Raw genomic sequence first — 18,593 nt, forward strand, 5'->3', positions numbered from 1 at the left:
GATAAGACTTGTAATCTAAGAATGAATTAAGATGATGGGATATACCGGGGCCGGTGCCGTGGCTCACTTGGTTAATACTCTGCCTGCAGCGCCGGCATCCCAAATGGGCGCTGAGTTCTAGTCTCAGTTGCCCCTCTTCCAGTCCAGCTGTCTGCTGTGGCCCGGGAAAGCAGTGGAGGATGGCCCAAGTGCTTGGGCCCTGCACCCCATGGGAGACCAGGAGGAAGCACCTGGCTCCTGGCTTCAGATCGGTACAGCACATCGGCTGTGGCGGCCATTTGAGGGATGAACCAACAGAAGGAAGACCTTTCTCTCTCTTTTTTCTTTTTTTTTCTCTCTCTCTCTCTCATTGTGAACTCCTAGATGGTGTTCACAAAGGACAAAAAACTCTGCCTGTCAAGGGAAAAAAAATGATGAGATATACCTGTTTCAGGAAAATGATGGTAATTTAAAAATATGTTTTTTTCTTCTTATTTGAAAAGATTCAAAAGCATGAAAAAGATGTTAAAGAATATTTGTTTTCTCCTAAAAGTTATTTCATTGTGTTTGGTTAATATCCTCTTAAATATGCTTTTTGGGGGGAGGGGGATTGTATGTGTGTTTAAAAGATTTATTTATTTATTTATTTAATGGAAAGTCAGAGTTACAGAGAGAGGGAGAGAGAGGAAGAGAAGGCGGAGGGGAGAATCTTTCACCTGCTTGTTTACTCCCCAGATAAACACAATGGCAGGGGATAGGACAGGACAAAGTCAGGAGCCAGGACCTTTAGCACATGGAGCTATTTTAAAAAATATATCTTTTTGAAAAAGAAGACAGGGATGCTCTATCCATGTAACCCAAAGGAAGAGACAGAAATCAGATTCAATTACTCAGACCATTACAGAGCAAATCCTCCCTATAAACACTGACTATGTAATACCTCGGCTGCTTTTCAGACAACGAATGATAGTGACAAGAATAAAAGGAGGAAGACCAGTGAGAAGTCTATTGCTGTGTTCTACATGCGAGATGGTAATGGCTTGGACTAAGGTACAAGCAGTGAGGTTGATGAGAATTGGTGGTATCAGGACACATTTTGAGTTACAGTTAACTATAATTGGCAGACATTTGTTTAAGAGAAAGAATGTAATTAATGATACTGGTCAGGTAAGATTACAGGCAAAAAGTACTAAGTGGAAGAATGAAATACCGGTGCTGCTTCTTGTTTCTATGTTGGAAAGATGGCTAAACACATTAAAGCAAAGATGTTAAGATATAGGAAACCTATAAACCCAAGAAAGTGTTTATTATCATTTCTTAAATATAGAATCAATGTTTTAAAACAAGTAATCTATCATATCTGATAAGAAGCCTCTATAACTAGATTTAATGTTAATTGAATCTGTCATCTAGTCTCTAATTCTGCTTTATTGATTTGCAGTTCAATAAAAATGCAGATGATGGTGTTCACAAAGGACAAAAATCTTGATCTGTAAATGCAATCTTTGGATTTATAGGAGATAATCATGGAAATAAAGGTTTCTTCATGTGATTTCCAAATGGGAATGGTTATGTAACAACAGATTTATTTGAGGATTTTATATGTAAATTTTCAAAATGCCTTATCAAATGAGGATTTGAATCTCAACACCTAAGCAGATTATGTTTCTCACATCTTTCCGGGAGGGCATTTAGATTCAATTCAGAATTCTGTTTTTGCTGGATCCATGAGCCTAGATCAAAAAGCCCTGGCTTAGACAAGTATCCGAGAGTCAACATAGCCCAGGGTTCTCTTAAGCAAAATAATTGTGGATAGCTAATGTTCACTTGTGCATTATGTATAAAACCTTTGTTTATTGGACACAAAAGTCCTAAAGAGTAGAACATTCTATGTTCCAACCCTCAGGAAGCTCAGTGACATAATGTGTGCCAAGGAAACGGGTCACTATGACATCTTGAAGTATGTTAAATTTGTACAAAAATCTAGCCAAATAACAACCAAACACAGTTACAAGGGAAGATCTTTAGATTGATGCAAACTTTTTGTACACACAAATTTGATTATGTCAAAATCTAAGATAGGCAAATTTGGAGAAGATGAGAATTAATGCACTCTGGCTAAGCAGAGGTCCAAGAATTGGCATTTGTGTTCTCCATATGTGAAAATGGTTTGTTTCTTTTATGTAAACTAGTGAGCTTTGTTCAGGTTAAGAAATACTGTACATCTTGTGGTCAGCATTGTGACACAGCAGGCTAAGCACCACCTGCAAAGGTGAGATCCCATATCAGAGTGCTAGTTCAATTCCTGGCTGCCCTGCTTCCAATCCAATATACTGCTAAGGCACTTGAAGGCAGAAGATGATAATCCAAGTTTTATAGGTTCCTGTCACCTGCGTAAGAGATCCAGTTGGAGTTCCCAGATTCTGTCTTCAGCCTGGTCCAGGCCCGGCTGTTATTAAGTTTTTGGAGAGTGTACCAATGGATGGATGTTGTCTCACTCAGACCCTTTGCCATTCGAATAAATAAATCATTAAAAGTGCTTTATATCTTGATACACAATTTTGCACAACTGCATATGTGTAGATTAGAATTTTCACAAAATCATGGATAAAAATCATCATGTAATATCTATTGCAGGTTAGTATGTGCTTTTGCTACTGTGATATGAATAATCAACTAATGATCACTCAAAATCAAAATACACTTATTATATCAATATGTAATGGAATATTGACACAGCCTTTCTCAACTTCTTGATTAGATCAATGCTTTTGTATCTTATTTGATATAGATTATAGGCATGTGGAGACACTACTAATTCACTGAACAATAAAGACAAATTTCAGTGTTGTAAGATAATAGCTCAGAAGATCAAAAATGACAAAGGTTCCATGAAAATAACTGTCATAGGGATATGTTAGAAGGCACAGGATTTGAATTAATTTTCTGTTGAATGTCAGAAATCACAGCAAACATAAACTTGCTCAAATACATGATCTTTATAAAACCTATAATTTCACATTTTTTTCTAGATGTGCATTGATACAAACTGGATATCAAACAGTAAGAAAATGAATGACATTATTTATAATTACTTTGCTTTAATTATAACGAATGTGGCCTAATGTCCTGGTACTCACTTTGTATAATTTTTTTAAATCTTCATGTTATTTATTTATTTATTTTAGGGCAGGCAGAGTTAGTCAGTGAGAGAGACAGAAAGAGAGTTACAGACAGTGAGAGAGAGACAGAGAGAAAGGTCTTCCTTTCGTTGGTTCACTCCTCAATGGCCGCTACAGCCGGCGCTGCACTGATCTGAAGCAAGGAGCCAGGTACTTCCTCCTGGTCTCCCATGCGAGTGCAGGGACCCAAGCACTTGGGCCATCCTCCACTGCACTCCCTGGCCACAGCAGAGAGCTGGACTGGAAGAGGGGCAACTGGGACAGAATCCGGCGCCCCGACTGGGACTAGAACCCGGTGTGCTGGTGCCGCAAGGTGGAGGATTAGCCTAGTGAGCCACGGTGCTGGCCAACTTTCCTTTTTGTAATAAAGATTTATTTATTTATTTGAAAGGCAGAGTTACAGAGAGGCAGAGGCAGAGAGAGAGAGAGATAGAGATAGAGAGACAGTAAGGTCTTCCATCCCCTAGTCACTCTCCAAATGGGTGCAATGGCTGGAGCTGGGCCAGTTTGAAGCCAGAAGCCAAGAGTATCCTCCGGGTCTCCACAATGATGCAGGGGCCCAAGGATCTGGGCCATCTTCAATGTCTTCCCAGGACATAGCAGAGAGCTGGATGGGAATAGGAGCAACCAGACTCGAACCAGTACCCATATGGGATGTTAGCACTGCAAGCAGCGGCTTTACCCACTACGATGCAGCACTGCCCCGTCCCATGAACTTTCTAAAGTACCCTAATACTAATATATCATGTGTCATAAAATGGAGAAAACAAAGAAACCTTTCTCATGCCTTTGTTATTTCCTAATAAATCCTGTGGAAAATTCTTTAGAAGACTAATATCACTTAAGTTTCACAAAATATATCATTTCTAATCAGAAATACCACAATATTATTTTCAGTTTGAATATTTTCTATAAAACTATCATTCTTTAAATACTGAATATTAATCTCAGTAAAGTCATAATATTAACACAATGGGATTGGAGACAATACAAAATGCTTATTTTTGGGGATATTAAAATTTTAATTAATTTTAACAGATGCAAATAGTTCATAGATTTAATTCTAAGTATATATCAATACTTCTTTCTTCCCTCCCTTCCTCTCCCTCTCTCCATCCCACCTTCCTCTCTCCTTCTCCTTTTGTTTCTTTATCTTTCTCTCTCACTTTCTTGCTTTCTTTCTTGGTTGATTCCTTCTTTTCTGTCATTTTTTTTTAGTTTTTGAGATAACATATTTAAATTTGCCTTAACAGTAAAAAGGCCTAATGCTTCACCAAATAAGAAGTTTTAAGTAAAAATCAAAAAGGTTGTAATTAAGCGAGGGTACAGGCAAGGTATATAAACAGCAATTGAGTGGAGAAGAAAAGACCATTTCATCCATATGCAGGAAATTTTAAAGATCATTAAATCTATAGTAGTATGACATTCTTTTTTTTAAGATTTATTTTATTTATTTTAAAGACAGAATTACAGAGAGAGGCAGAGACAGAGAGTGAGGTATTCCATCTGCTGGTTCACTCCCCAGATGGCCACAATGGCCAGAGCTGCTCTAATCCGAAGCCAGGAGCCAGGAGCTTCTTCTGGGTTTCCTACACTGGTGCAGGGGCCCAAGGACTTGGGCCATCATTTACTGCTTTCCCAGGCCATGGCAGAGAGCTGAATTGGAAGAGGAGCAGCTGGGACTGTAACCGGCGCCCATATGGGATGCCAGCGCTTCAGGCCAGGGCTTTAACCCACAGAGCCACAGTGCCGGCCCCAAGTAATATGACATTCTTAACCACTGTGTTGGCAAGAGTAAAAACTGAATTTTTACAAAATTATTTTTGCACAGGCTTGGCCCTTCCTTCCTTCCTTTTTTCCTTCCTTCCTTCCTTCCTTTCTCTGCTTTTTAAAATTTTTTCTTATAATTGTTGGCCCTTTGTTTTTCCTCTTTTTAGAACTCTCTGATGTGTTTTGCATATTTTATAACAATATTTGTTGTTTTTTCTTGTCGTTGAGTTTTTATAAGTTATGGATATATTTTGGCTATTAATTCTTTGTTGGATAGATAGCTCTCATTTTTTTCTCATTCTGTTGGATTATCTCTTCATTCAATTAATCATTTCCTTTGCTGTCCAGAAGCTTCTGAGTTTGTTATAATCCCAGTTGTCTAATTTTGCTTTTGTTGCCTGTGCTTTGGGGGTCTTATCAAGGAGGTCATCCCCTACACCAATATCTTGGAGTGTTTTCCCTACATTTTCTTCTAGCAACTTCAAAGTCTCAGGTCTTAAATTTAGTTCTTTGATCCATCGTGAGTTGATTTAAAAAAAAAAAGATTTATTTATGTATTTATTTATTTGACAGAGTTACAGAGAGAGAAATCTTGATCTGCTGGTTTGCTCCCCAAACGATAGCAACAACCAGAGCTGGGCCAGGTTGAAGCCAGGAGCCAGGGGTTTCTTCCTTGTCTCCCAAGTGGGTGCAGGGGCCCAAGCACTTAGGCTATCCTCCACTTTCCCAGACACATTAACAGGGAGCTGGATCGGAAGAGAAGCAGCTGGAACTTGAACTGGCGCACATAGAGGATGCTGGTGTCTCTGGCAGCAGCTTTATGTGCTATGCTACATTGCAGCCACGAGTTGATTTCTGTATATAGGGAGAGGTATAGATCTATTTTCATTCTTCTACATATGTGCATCAGTTTTGCCAGCACCATTTGTTCAGGAGTTTATCCTTTTTCCAATGTATTTTTGTCAAAAATCATTTGGCTGTATGTACATAGGTTAATTTTGGGCACTCATGTTTTGTTCCATTGATCTATGTGTTGGTTTTCATGTAAATACCATGCTCTTTTAATTACCATAGCTTTCTGGTATGCTTTGAAGTCAGATATTCTAGGATGTCCAGCTTGACTTTTTTTCTATTTTCTATTCTTTTTTTTTTTTTTCAAGATCACTTTGGCTAATCTGGATCTCCTGTGGTTCCATATGAATTTTAGGATGTGTTTTGTCATTCTGTAAAGAATGTCACTGGTATTTTGATAGGGATTGCACTGAATCTGTAGATTGATTTAGTTAGTGTAGACATTTTAGTAATATTAATTACTCCAATTAATAAGCAAGGAATCTCTTAATATTTTTGTGTCCTTGATTGCTTCTTTCACTTATATTCTATAATTTTCATTGTAGAGATCTTTCACTTCTTTAAAACTCTTCCTAAATACTTGATTTTTTTGGTGGTTATTGTAGATGAGCTTTCCTTATTTTTTTAAAAGATTTATTTATTTATTTGAGTGGCAAAGTTTGAAGAGAGAGAGAGGGAGAGACAGATAGATAGAAGTCTTCATCTGCTGATTCACTCCCCAAATGGCTGCAACTGCTAGAGCTGGGCCGATCTGAAGCCAGGAGCCAGGAGCTTCCTCCGTCTGCCATGCAGGTACAGGAGTCCAAGCAGCCGGGTCATCATATGCTGCTTTTCCAGGCCATCAACAGGGAGCTGGATGGAAAGTGGAGGAGCCTGGACCCAAACTGGTGCCCATATGGGGTGCTGGTGCCACAGGGGGATGCTTAACCTACTGTACCACAGTACTACCTCTTCTCCACCCCCGTAAGTGGGATTTCTTTTGGATTTCTCTTTCATAGAGTTCACCATTAGCATATAAAATAAAAATGAAAAAAATACCTTTTGTATGTTTATTTTGTAACTTGCAACCTTACTTATTTGGTTGACAATACATTTGAGTGTATGTGATGATAAGGTTGTAGGAACATAGGGACAACTCCATTTTCATTTTCATGGTCAGTGATCAATAGACAAAGCATGAAATTGAAAAATCAGGAAATAGTTACTATATTGTATGGATACATGAATAAATAAAGGGATCAGAGTTGTATTTGAAATTCTGGTTTAGGGGGTCAGCGCTATGGCATAGCAGGTAAAGGCATCCCATATAGGCACTGATTCAAGTCCCGGCTGTTCCACTTTCAATCCAGCTCTCTCTCTGCTTCTCCTTCTCTGTGTAACTCTATTTTCCAAGTAAATAAATAAAATCATTAAAAAAAAGAAATAGAATAAAGAAATTCTGGTTTAAAAACTTGAAAGGAGTCACCCCTGGGGAGTAAACAAATGGGTGTGGTCAGTGAAGCCAAGCAATTATGTATGCATGTATACGTGTATAATTATTTTATATAGATACATATATGTACTCATCAAAATGTTAACACTGATTATATTATGTTCATATTTCTTCTTTCTTATCTAATTTTTTAAGATGTATTTACTTATTTGAAAGAAAGAGTTACAGAGAGGCAGAGGCTGAGGCAGAGGGAGAGGTCTTCCATCTGCTGCTTGACTCTCCAGATGGCCACAATGGCCAGATCTGGGCCAATCTGAGGCCAGGAACCTGAAGCTTCTTCCGGGTCTCCCATGTGGGTGCAGGAGCTGAAGGACGTGGGCCATCTTCCACTGCTTTCCCAGGCCATTGCAGAGAGCTGGATCAGAAGTGGAGCAGCCAGGACATGAACTGGCGCCCCTGTGGGATGCTGCTATTGCAGGTGCCAGCAACCTGTCTAAATATTTTAAAAACATGGTTAATTATAATTTTTAAAATGTTCATTTCCTTTTCTGTATTATTAAACTGCATAGGATTTAAGTCAAGGATTTCTCCTAATGTCGTATTGTAGCTGTTGAAAACCCTCCTGGTGATTTTTAGGTTGTAAATTGCTCTTAATGCGTATTTTTGGAAATAACCCTCACAGTTACCTCTATGGGTGGCCTTAATAATAGCTTAGAAGGATCTACTGTTTGCCTCCTGGTCTCCTGTACACTGAGGAGCAACTCAATTATACGTCTTAGCCTCTGAGGCTTGTATACCTGGTGCCGCATTCTGCAAGGTTTCTACCAACTGCCCTTTAGAAAGCAGTTAACGTAATGTGAACTTATTTAGTATAGAATTGAATAAAATTAGATAATTATTTTGCCCAACTAAATAAGGATATTTGGCACAGAAAATATTTGAAGAATTACTAACTTAAAATGGTGCACAGTTAGAAAGTATTTAAAACAAAATTATTCCTCATAACTGAATCAAAGAGGGGATTGAAAGGCCTCTCTTTCACACAAATGTGGTAATAGGAGGGTTACATTCTGGATTTTGTTGTATATATGGAAGAACAAAATTTTAGGTTGATTTGGATAACGCATATGCCAATAAAGTTTACTAAGGTGCGCAACAAATTGAGAACGAATGAATGTTACAAAGACTAACATGAGAACTGGAAAGCAAAAAAGAACGATATAGAAAGTCGGTGGCTCAAAGATGAATGAAAATCAAGTCATTAAGTGTGTATGTAATGGTGTCATAGGTTTAAACAGGACAAACATACTAATGAAATACAGAATGCAAAAAGGAGTTTGAAAGTAGACATGAGAGAGGTGATATTGTGTATGTGTGGTAAGCAGAATGAGCTCTTTGGATATCCACACACAAATCCCTGGAACCTTTGAATAAATTACATTTCACAGGAAAAGGGACTTTACAGATATAATAAGGATATAAGTCTCAGGATTTGTAATTACTGTAGATTATCCAGAAGAGAGTACAATTCCAAGTGTAAAAGGCCCCATATCAGGATGGGAAAAACCCATCTAGGGACACGGGGCAGCCTTAAGTATTTAGCCAGCAAGAAAATGAAGACTGCTATTACTGTTTCCTCAAGGAACTGGATTCTCCCAGCTGCTCAGCTGAGCGTGGTATCATACTCCTGCAGTAAGGTCATGCAGGCACTTGGGTTTCATCCTTGTAAAACTCGGAGCCCAGAAATCAGTTGAGGCAGCACAGACTGCTGACTTTAAGAACTGCAAAGTCAAAATATGAGGGTGTTTTTTGATGTGTAAATAAAATGCATATTATGGAAAAATGCATTAATTTAAGAAAGTGTTTCAAAATATATTTTTAAAATTCCATGAACCTTGCAAAGTATGTTGTGAATGTGACTTTTTAAGCCTTTAAGTACATGATAATTTGTTAAAATAGCCAAAAGAATCTAAGCAGTATGATTTGGTATAAAGGAATGGGTTCTTCATCACAAAGGAACAGTATAATTTAGAGAATGGTAGTGTGGGTGGAAAAAATCTGCATGTGTAGGTGCACATATGTGGTCCAAATAAGTGACCACTGTCAAGGAGTTTAGTGAGATTATTTCAACATGAGTATAGAAAGAGTGAAATTAGTCATGTCAAATGATTAAATAATGACAACTTCATGAACATTATTAAATTGATCTTGAAAGATAGGATGATGTGTTAGTTAGCTGATATACATTAATAAAAAAGAAAACATGTGAAGAATATGTCTTTCTTAATTTTTTTTCTAATCTCAGGTACTAGAAGACCATGGTGGATTATATGGTTAAAGCATGATGGTAGTCTTTCAGATAGAAATGAGAAGTGTGCACTGTATAATACCAAGATGTGAAAATGACACCCTGAAGAAGAGCTAATAAAAAAAAAAGTAAGTCAGTCATCCTTAACTTTCAGAAGTAATTTTGTACATTATCTTTTTAAAAAATGATTATTTATTTGAAAAGCAGAGTTACAGAGAGGCAGAGGGAGGGAGAGAGATCTTCCAGGGGCCAGCGTCATGGCTCACTTAGTTAATCCTCCACCTGCAGCGCAGGCATCCCATATGGGCGCCAGTTCGAGTCTCGGTTGTTCCTCTTCCAGTCCAGCTCTCTGCTGTGGCCTGGGAAGGCAGTGGAGAATGGCCCAAGTGCTAGGGCCCTGCACCCACATGGGAGACCAGGAGAGAGGCACCTGGCTCTTGGCTTTGGATCAGCGTAGCTCCAGCTGTAGCAGCCATTTGGGGGGTGAAACAACAGAAGGAAGACCTTTCTCTCAGTCTCTCTCTCTCACTGTCTAACTCTATCTGTCAAATAAAAAGAGAGAGATAGAGAGATCTTCGATCTGCTGGTTCACTCACCAGATGGCCACAATGGCCTGAGCTGTGCCTATCTGAAACCAGGAGCCAGGCGCTTCTTCCGGGTCTCCCACGCAGGTGTAGAGGCCCAAGGACTTTGGTCATCTTCCACTGCTTACCCTGGCTATAGCAGAGAGCTGGATTGGAAGTGGAGCAGCTGGGACTTGAACCAGTACACATCTGGAAAACCAGCAGTGCAGGTGGCAGCTTTACCTACTATGCCACAGCACAAGCCTGGTAATTTTATTTATTTCTATGTAAACACATGACTCAGAATAGTAAAACATCTATTAATATAATGAATATGTCCAAAGCACAAGTAAATCCATTAACCTGCATTTGTCATTTAGTATATTAAAATTTGAGGTAGCCTTGGAACACAGCAGATGATCACTCAGGTACTTGTGCCCTGCCACCTCTGTGGAAGACATGGACCGAGATCTGAATTCTTGGCTTCACCTGGTCCAGCCCTGGTTGTGGTAGGCATTTGGAGGTATTGAACCAGCAAATGGAAGTTCGCTCTCTCTGACTTTCAAATAATTAATATTAAATGAATACATTTTAAATATTGTTGTAGGAGCTTCAAAGAAATTCTAAATATGTAAATTATATCTTGATAATGAATATAATCAAGCTGCAGAGGCAGGGTCTAATTTTTGAGAATTTAAATAAACAGCTAATATGAATTTAGAATTTTTATCCCAAAATATCTTTCATAAATATTATATATAAGAACATTACTAGGTTATTTGGGATATAAAATTCTAAGTTAATATTCAGTGTAGTCATGATCCAAATAAAAAAAAAAAAAAAACATATTGCCAAGGCCTTATTCACAAGCACAGAGATTTTGTATTTTTTTATCCAGGGTGCACAATGGCCAATGCCATTAATGAAAAAAATGTTAGAAGACTTATTGGTAACATTGGAGATGCACAATTGAAGCAGAGCACGCAAGATCCTTTGAGCAAGCACTGTTTTTCCATTTAAAGGTGTGGTTGGGCCAGGAGACTTATTGAAAAAAGTGCTCAGCCAGTACCGCGGCTCACTGGGCTAATCCTCCACCTGTGGCGCTGGCACACCGGGTTCTAGTCCCGATCGGGGCTCCGGATTCTGTCCCGGTTGCTCCTCTGCCAGTCCAGCTCTCTGCTATGGCTCGGGAAGGCAGTGGAGGATGGCCCAGGTCCTTGGGCCCTGCACCCGCATGGGAGACCAGGAGAAGCACCTGGCTCCTGGCTTCGGATCAGCATGGTGCGCCAGCCCCAGCGGTCATTGCGGGGTGAACCAACGGCAAAGGAAGACCTTTCTCTCTGTCTCTCTCTCACTGTCCACTCTGCCTGTCAAAAAAAAGAAAAAGAAAAAGAAAAAAAAAAAGAAAAGAAAAGAGTGTTCTAGTACAGGTTATCCTGCATTGACCCAGCTTGTAATGTGTGTAGACTAGCCCAAATAAGATAAATTACTCTTTATTTTTTCCATATAAAGGACATGACAACAAGTCTCAGGTCTAGGAAACAAATCCACAGCCCAGCTTAAGAGACTCCTCTCAATCTTGTTGGTATCAAGCAGAAGTCTGGCTGTTATTCTGAGAGTCAGGTCAGCTAAGCAGCTCTGTGCCAGGCCATTTGGAAGAGGAAGGGAAAGAATAGCTGTTTGTTCAAAGGATTTTCTTTACTGCTTCCAAGTTGGCTATCCCTTATTAGGAATAGTGTTCTCATTCTAACAACATAGTCATGGACTTTAATGGGACCTTCAAGGTCTGCTTGAAGAGACAAAGGAGACACAGAAAAATTTAGAAGATAACAAAATATCATCATAAATCTTTCCCACTGAGGCTGATATTGATGCATTGGAGATATGGACTGCTCCTGCAGATAGTGCATTGAGAGCTCAATTTGAGCTGAGTTATTAAATCAAAAGTAGTACAGCGTGATACTTGGACATATAAAGAATCTCCTTCCTGGAGAGCTTAAAGCGTCCATTGTTAATACTACCTGGACCAGGAGGGGATGCTGGTCTGCTCAGCATTAAAGGCTTAAAGGTCTGGTCAGAAAATTTGTGTACAACATATGGTAAATTGGGAACAACATACTGGGCTTTCTAATTATTTGCACTTAGCTAGGAAAGCTTATGTTCCTGACATCCCAGGAAGGTTGTGCTGGCAGCAGAGGCAATGAAGAAGAGCAGTCACTCGTGACAGCTGCATTCATTGCCATATGAACTATTATACCATTTGTTTTAGAGGCTAGGCTATTTCAGCTTCAAGGAGGAGGCAGGTGAAAGCTTGTCACCTATAGAACCCATGTCCTAGAGGTACAAAGAGTATGACTCACGTTTGAATCAAGGAGGCATCTGGGGATCAGCCTGCAGTGACAGCAACCCATAGGCGCACCGGTTCAAGTCTCAGCTGCTTCACTTCCAGTCCAGCTCTCTGCTGTGGTCTGGGAAAGCAGTAGAACCCTGCAACCATGTGGGAGACCCAGAAGAAGCTCCTGTCTCCTGGCTTCGGATTGGTGGGGCTCCAGTCCTTGCAGCCATCTTGGGAGTGAACTAGCGTATGGAAGACTTCTCTCTGCCTCTGCCTCTTTGAAGCGCTTCCTTTCAAATAAATAAATAAAATAAATAAACCTTTTTTTTAAAAAAGGGACATCGGATTATATCCAGTATTTATGCCTCCTTTGGTATGCACATCAATGGGGTGCTGTTGGACAATGTAATCAAGTTCAGATGGATCAGGATTCTTTCTCATCGATCAGTGCATCATTGGAACATTAGGAAGAAGCTCTGGCTGATTCCCATATCTTATGGGAAAGTTCTTATGCTGTTGAGAGCCAAACTACAAAAGTGAGACTATCAGGACTAAAACCAAGTGTGAAAAGAGGGAAACAAAAGAGAGGGTACATTTTGACTTATTAAGACTTTCTGATTCCACTCCTCTGACACTTGAGGACTCAGCCTAGATAGAGTGAGGATTAATGTCTGTAACCTGTCAAGTAACTGAAAATAGGTCCCTTGGAATTAGTCTTCAGAGAGGCTGGCACAAGTGGCAAATCAGACAAATATTGCATCTCTTTGTAATAATTGTATTGTGACACATATATATTTAATTTGGGAGCAATAGTTGATCACATTTAGACTATTTGTTTTTAAATTGACAATAATTATGTTTACTTGGGGTATTACAGCACAGTATGGTAACTATGGTTGATAACAAATATTTATGTATTTTAAAACAGCAAGCAAGAGGATTTTGAATTTCCAAGTCTTGTACAGTTTCTAGTAACGGCAGCCACTGCAACCCAGCCCTAGTGTTACCAGCTATCCTGTGTTCCTTTCTTATCTTTCAGTTCATTTTGGTGTGTAACCAATTTCCCATATTAAATAAACTTTTTGTGAAAAATCAGTGTGGCTGTCATTTACCTTAACAGGCGATGAAGAGGTAGCACTACACATAGCATGCACACTTGACAATGGTGCTATTATTGTCTGGAGAGCCCATTGCTTTCTCGAGTCTCTGCAGGAAAGAAAAGGCAAAATGAGAGTGCCCGGCTGTCCCCTCAAGGCTGTGCCTATTTTCTATCCTAAAAGCATTTATTATCTGCAAAAAGAAAGGGAATTGGTGTTTTAACAGACATTATTATAACTTCAAAATCAAATGTGGTATGTCCTTTTAACATACACCAGAATGAAAATAACAGTGAATATCATAAATAGCATTGTTTTCCTCATTATGGTATCTAAGATAGACAAATTGTTAAATGACAAACTATATCAGTTGAAATGTGATCATGATCTACACTATTTATGTTGATTATTTCATGGGAACAGCTGTTTGCTAATACCTAATCTCACATTTTAAAATTGATCAATTATAAAATAAAACTAAAAAGCCCAAATATTTAAAAAGAGAACCGTAGCAAGTTTTTTTTAAAATCCCTTAATAGAAATTTAACTAAAAAAGTCATATTTACTGACAAGAAGTTACTTTCTCCAATCTTTTACATTCTACTAAACAAATGTTTTGCTATTATAGGAACTAAATTATCTGTTAAAATAGCACTTACTGACACTGACTATTTCTGAGTTAATCATACAAGCAGTTTTAGATAAAAGTACTTTCAAGAGCAATTATTAATACTGAACACTTATTCATTTGGAAAAGCATTCAATTTTAAAGCTCTGTGTAGGAAGCAAGCTTGGCCTTTCAGCTATGATTAACTATAGTGTAAATTACAAGCAATAAAGTGTAATTACACCATATTTATGCAAAATAAGGTAATTGAACATACATACAGAACAGTCATATTATGAGAAAATCAGCGTCATTAGGAATAATCTGAACTATTTTTTATTTCATGAGATGTAAGTAATAAGAATGGAGATTTAAATTGCATCTTTAGTATTCAAGGCAGATATAGAAATAACTGTAATGAGCTTGGCCTGAATGCAAATTTGAAATATTTTACTTATGGGAAGATAAATAATATACACACACAAAAGAATACCATGTAGTCTCCCTATTTAAATTTCATTTCCTATCACACATTTGATTATAAATCTCAGGAAATTGCTGTTCCTGATACTATTATAAACAAGAACTACAATAGCTTAATCTCTTACTGGCTGAGAAAAGACACACACACACACACACACAGACACACACACACACAGATCCCTGGAACTCATGCCTACTCATACTAAAAGGAGCATAAAAGCAGAGCAGAGCACAAATTCTCTCTGCAGATCACAAATCCTGTGTAGTCTTTGACCTGCTTTTTCAATTCTGCCTTCGCTGAATTTCCCAGCGTTTGACTAGAGTCCGTTACCTTCTTGCCGACTGAGATATTATGGTTTGAGGAAATTCTCTCAGAACTGAGAATCCCTTCTATGTAAGCCCAGAACATAAGCCTATTCATGTGACATAAAACTAGGTAATAATAGCCTGCTACCCTCCTCTAAACAAAACAAAACAAAACAACAACAAAACTACCGCATTATGTGCCAATTTGTACATTAGTTTAGTGAAAGTCTCTTAGGGTCATTAATTAAAGGGACTTAAGGCTTACGTCCCTTAGAGAAAAGGAGAAATGACAAGAACAATACTAATTGCACACTCACAGAGCCCACATAAGTGCTCGCCTTCCTCTTCTTCTTCCCTCAAGTCAGGGAGAATAAATATGCCTGTGTATTATTTCTCCCAGAGCCCATATTTGCCAGTTGTTTTTGTCTTAAATTTTATTTCTAATTTTAAAGAATAAAATAAAATTACCTTGGTACAAAGATTTATTTATTTATTTTCCTTCCAGCTCTGTTAAGTATTATTTGGAAATGCAGGTTGAAAATTTTTGATCAAGTCCTTCCCCATAAATACTCCAAAGATGAAGGTGATTGAAGGTCTTTAATCCAGGAAGAAAACAAAACAAAACAAATACTGTATTCATTTTTTTTCCCCCAAAGCACTTGGTAGATGATGCCAGCAAAGCCCTGACATGTCTCAATAGTGTTAACACTCTGGTCATAGGTGAAGTCCCTGCCCCCATGTTCTAGCACCGCAGTCTTCAAACCGCTTTCGGACTTTTTTGTTATTTCTCTGACTCCTTTCTCAGTTCCTGACCCTGTATCTGTGCCTTCAGATTTACGCTCTTGTAACACCTCCCTCAATTTGAGCATTTGTCTTTCTTTTGAATGTCTGCCACCTCCTGTTTTCCGAGCACCTAGCAGATCTTACTCCTCTCCCCATCTCGTCCCTGGCTCAGATTCAGAAGTCTGAGTTGTTGGGGAAATATGATTAAAAATAAACTCTTCTTCCAAACCAGGAAGCCTTTCCACAAACATAGTTGATAAGGATAACGCTTTATATTGAATAAGCAGTAAGTCAGAAAGTGATGTGAATTACAGGCAATATGATAAGCAATTGCAAAGATAGAGAGAAATCATCCTTATGTATATAATCAAACAGATACTGCTCATTACACACATGTTCCCAAGATATCCCATGACTGACTGGGCCTCAGCAATGAGGACTTGATAGCAAAGATTCCTCTCGCATCTTAGACTCGCCTGGTAACTGTGTGTTAGCTAACTGAAGCAAGGTGCCCATGGATGTTACTCTTCTACATTCCCGCAGTGACTGGAAGATGTTCCTCAAAGATTTCATTTCATAATGATTATCTCAGGCCCTTGAAAAAGTCATTTCTGGATCTTAAAACTGACAAGAGATTTATTTAGCTTATAAAAGGAGTATTATACATTTCCTGGAGACAGAGAAAATACTTACATTTACAAGTTATCTAAATTAAATACAGTTTTGTTTTTTAGATTTTATTTAAGGTACTCAAGTTTCATGTATTTCAAATACACAGATTTAAGAATATAATGATACTTTCCACCCTACCCTCCCTCCACCCATGCTCCCACCCTTCTTCCTCTTCCCTCTCCTATTTCCACTCTTAATATTTACAAAGATCTGTTTTCAGTTTACCTTATACTCATATGATTAATTCAACACTGGGTAAAGAGCTCAACAAATAGTATGAAGAAAATAAAAAAAAACAACACTGTTCCTCAACAGTAGAGACAAGGGCTGTAAACCATCATCAAATCTGAAAAAGTCAATTTCACTCCTATACATTACATTTTAGGTACTTTGGCTATGGGGGCTATAGCACTCATCCTTACTTGATGGAAATCTTGGCTGCTAGCAATTCGCAGCAGCCCATGCCTGGAAAACTGGCCGTTGTACCTTGATCAAAGGTTCACCTCTTAAAAGCCACACTAAACCTACTGGTAGAGGCAGACGTTCTCAAACAATGGCTACAGGACACATAAGGTACAAGCTTCTCTTCCCTTGATTCAAGGAGAGGATGTCTATCATTAAAGCTGTGCTCTCTGATTTCTCAATGATTTAGGCTGGTCTGTCTTAAAATGAGAACTCATTCTTGTTTAGCTTCTCTCCCTAGTTCTAATGTAGTTAATTTACTCTCCTTTCACTGGGAGATCCATTTTCCCAAAGTAAATAGCAAAGATATTTTCTCCTTCAGCTTTGAACCTCCTCATATTGTATCCCTTCAGTCTTAGATTTGTCCCACCATAGTCATATGTCTCAATCTGGAAACATACTTCACAGAGTGAAGATTACAAAAGATTTTTCAAATAAATTAATAATTTGTACAATTCTAAATGTAGCAGTGATCATGTGAAATTGTATTCATATGTTAGAATGTTTGAGAAAAGTATTTTACCTAATATTTTGATCCAATGTCTTTGCACAGTTTTTAAGATCTTTTTTTTTTTTATCTGATGTGAGTATAGCTACTATTGCTCATTCTATGTATCCATTTGCCTGGTATAACTTTTTCCAGCCCTTCAGTTCAGTCTATATGTATCTTTATTTGTATAATAAGTTTCTTATAGATAGACAATAGTGGAGTATTTGTTTTGTATCCACTCAGCCAACCTAAACATTTTGCCTGGGAAATATCATCCATTTCCACTCAAGGTTACTATTGATAAATAAGAACTAGCACTTGTAATTTTGTTGATTGGTTACTCACTGTACCTGTTTTGTTAGTGAATTTGGCAGTGTCATGGTTACTTCTAATGGAGAACTCATTCAGAATTACTTTTTTAAAATTTTATTAATATAAGCAGAAGAGATTTCATGTATGTCATGGATATAATTCTAAGAATATAACCATACTTGCAAAGCTGGTCTAGTGGTGGTGAGTTTCCTCAGTTTTTATATATCTGGAAAGTGCATTATTTTTCCTTCACTTTTAAATTATAGCATTGACAGATGTAATATTTTTGGTTGGCAGTTTTTTTAGAAAACATATTTTAATAAATATAAATTTTGAAAGTACAACTTTTGGATTATAGTGGTTCTTCCACACATAACCACCCTCCCATCCTCAAACCACACCATCTCCTACTCCCTCTCCCATCCCATTCTTCATTAAGTTCATTTTGAATTATCTCTCTATATATAGAAGATCAACTTAGTACATAATAAGAAAAGATTTCAACAGTTTGCACCCACACAGACGCAAAAGGTATAAATTAATGCTTGAAGACTATTTTTGCTGTTAATTTTCATAGTACAATACATTAAGGACAGAGAACATACACAGAGAGTAATTGCACAGTGACTCTTGTTGAGTCCCATGGCACGTTTCTACCTTTACTTTTAGTGGTAAGTCTGAGGGAGCGTGTGCCTAACTGTACATCTCCTACCTCTCTTATTCCCACTCTTATATTTAACAGAAATCACGTTTTCAGTTGGATTTAAACACCTAAGTATAATTGTGTGTTAATTAAAGAGTTCAACCAATGGTATTAAGTAGAAAAAGAAAGTACTAAAAATAATAAAATAGTAAGTTGTTCCTCAACAGTCAAGACAAGGGCTGATCAAGTCATTATTTCTCATAGTGTCAGTTTCTTTTCTACAGGTTTCCTTTTTGGTGCTCTGTTAGCTGTCACAG

The 18,593-nt window shown here is 38.0% G+C and overlaps 1 long non-coding RNA gene across 13 annotated transcripts in view; it reads left to right on the forward strand.

The window, feature by feature from the left end:
* The window catches only part of LOC103349096 (uncharacterized), a 372,847-nt gene that overhangs the window by 234,653 nt on the left and 119,601 nt on the right, over nucleotides 1–18,593 (forward strand). The window contains exon 4 of one of the 13 annotated variants that reach the window (XR_016212808.1): nucleotides 9,521–9,894. The exons of 10 other annotated variants lie outside the window; for them this stretch is intronic. This is a non-coding gene — a long non-coding RNA (uncharacterized LOC103349096). Of the gene's footprint in view, nucleotides 1–9,520; nucleotides 9,911–18,593 lie in introns of those variants that run through there. 2 more of the 13 variants (XR_016212806.1, XR_016212807.1) reach the window with 2 other exon arrangements.

The sequence above is a fragment of the Oryctolagus cuniculus genome, chromosome 9 (genome assembly GCF_051225735.1).
Source record: "Oryctolagus cuniculus isolate XC-2025 breed Fujian yellow rabbit chromosome 9, ASM5122573v1, whole genome shotgun sequence".
NCBI lineage: Eukaryota > Metazoa > Chordata > Mammalia > Lagomorpha > Leporidae > Oryctolagus > Oryctolagus cuniculus.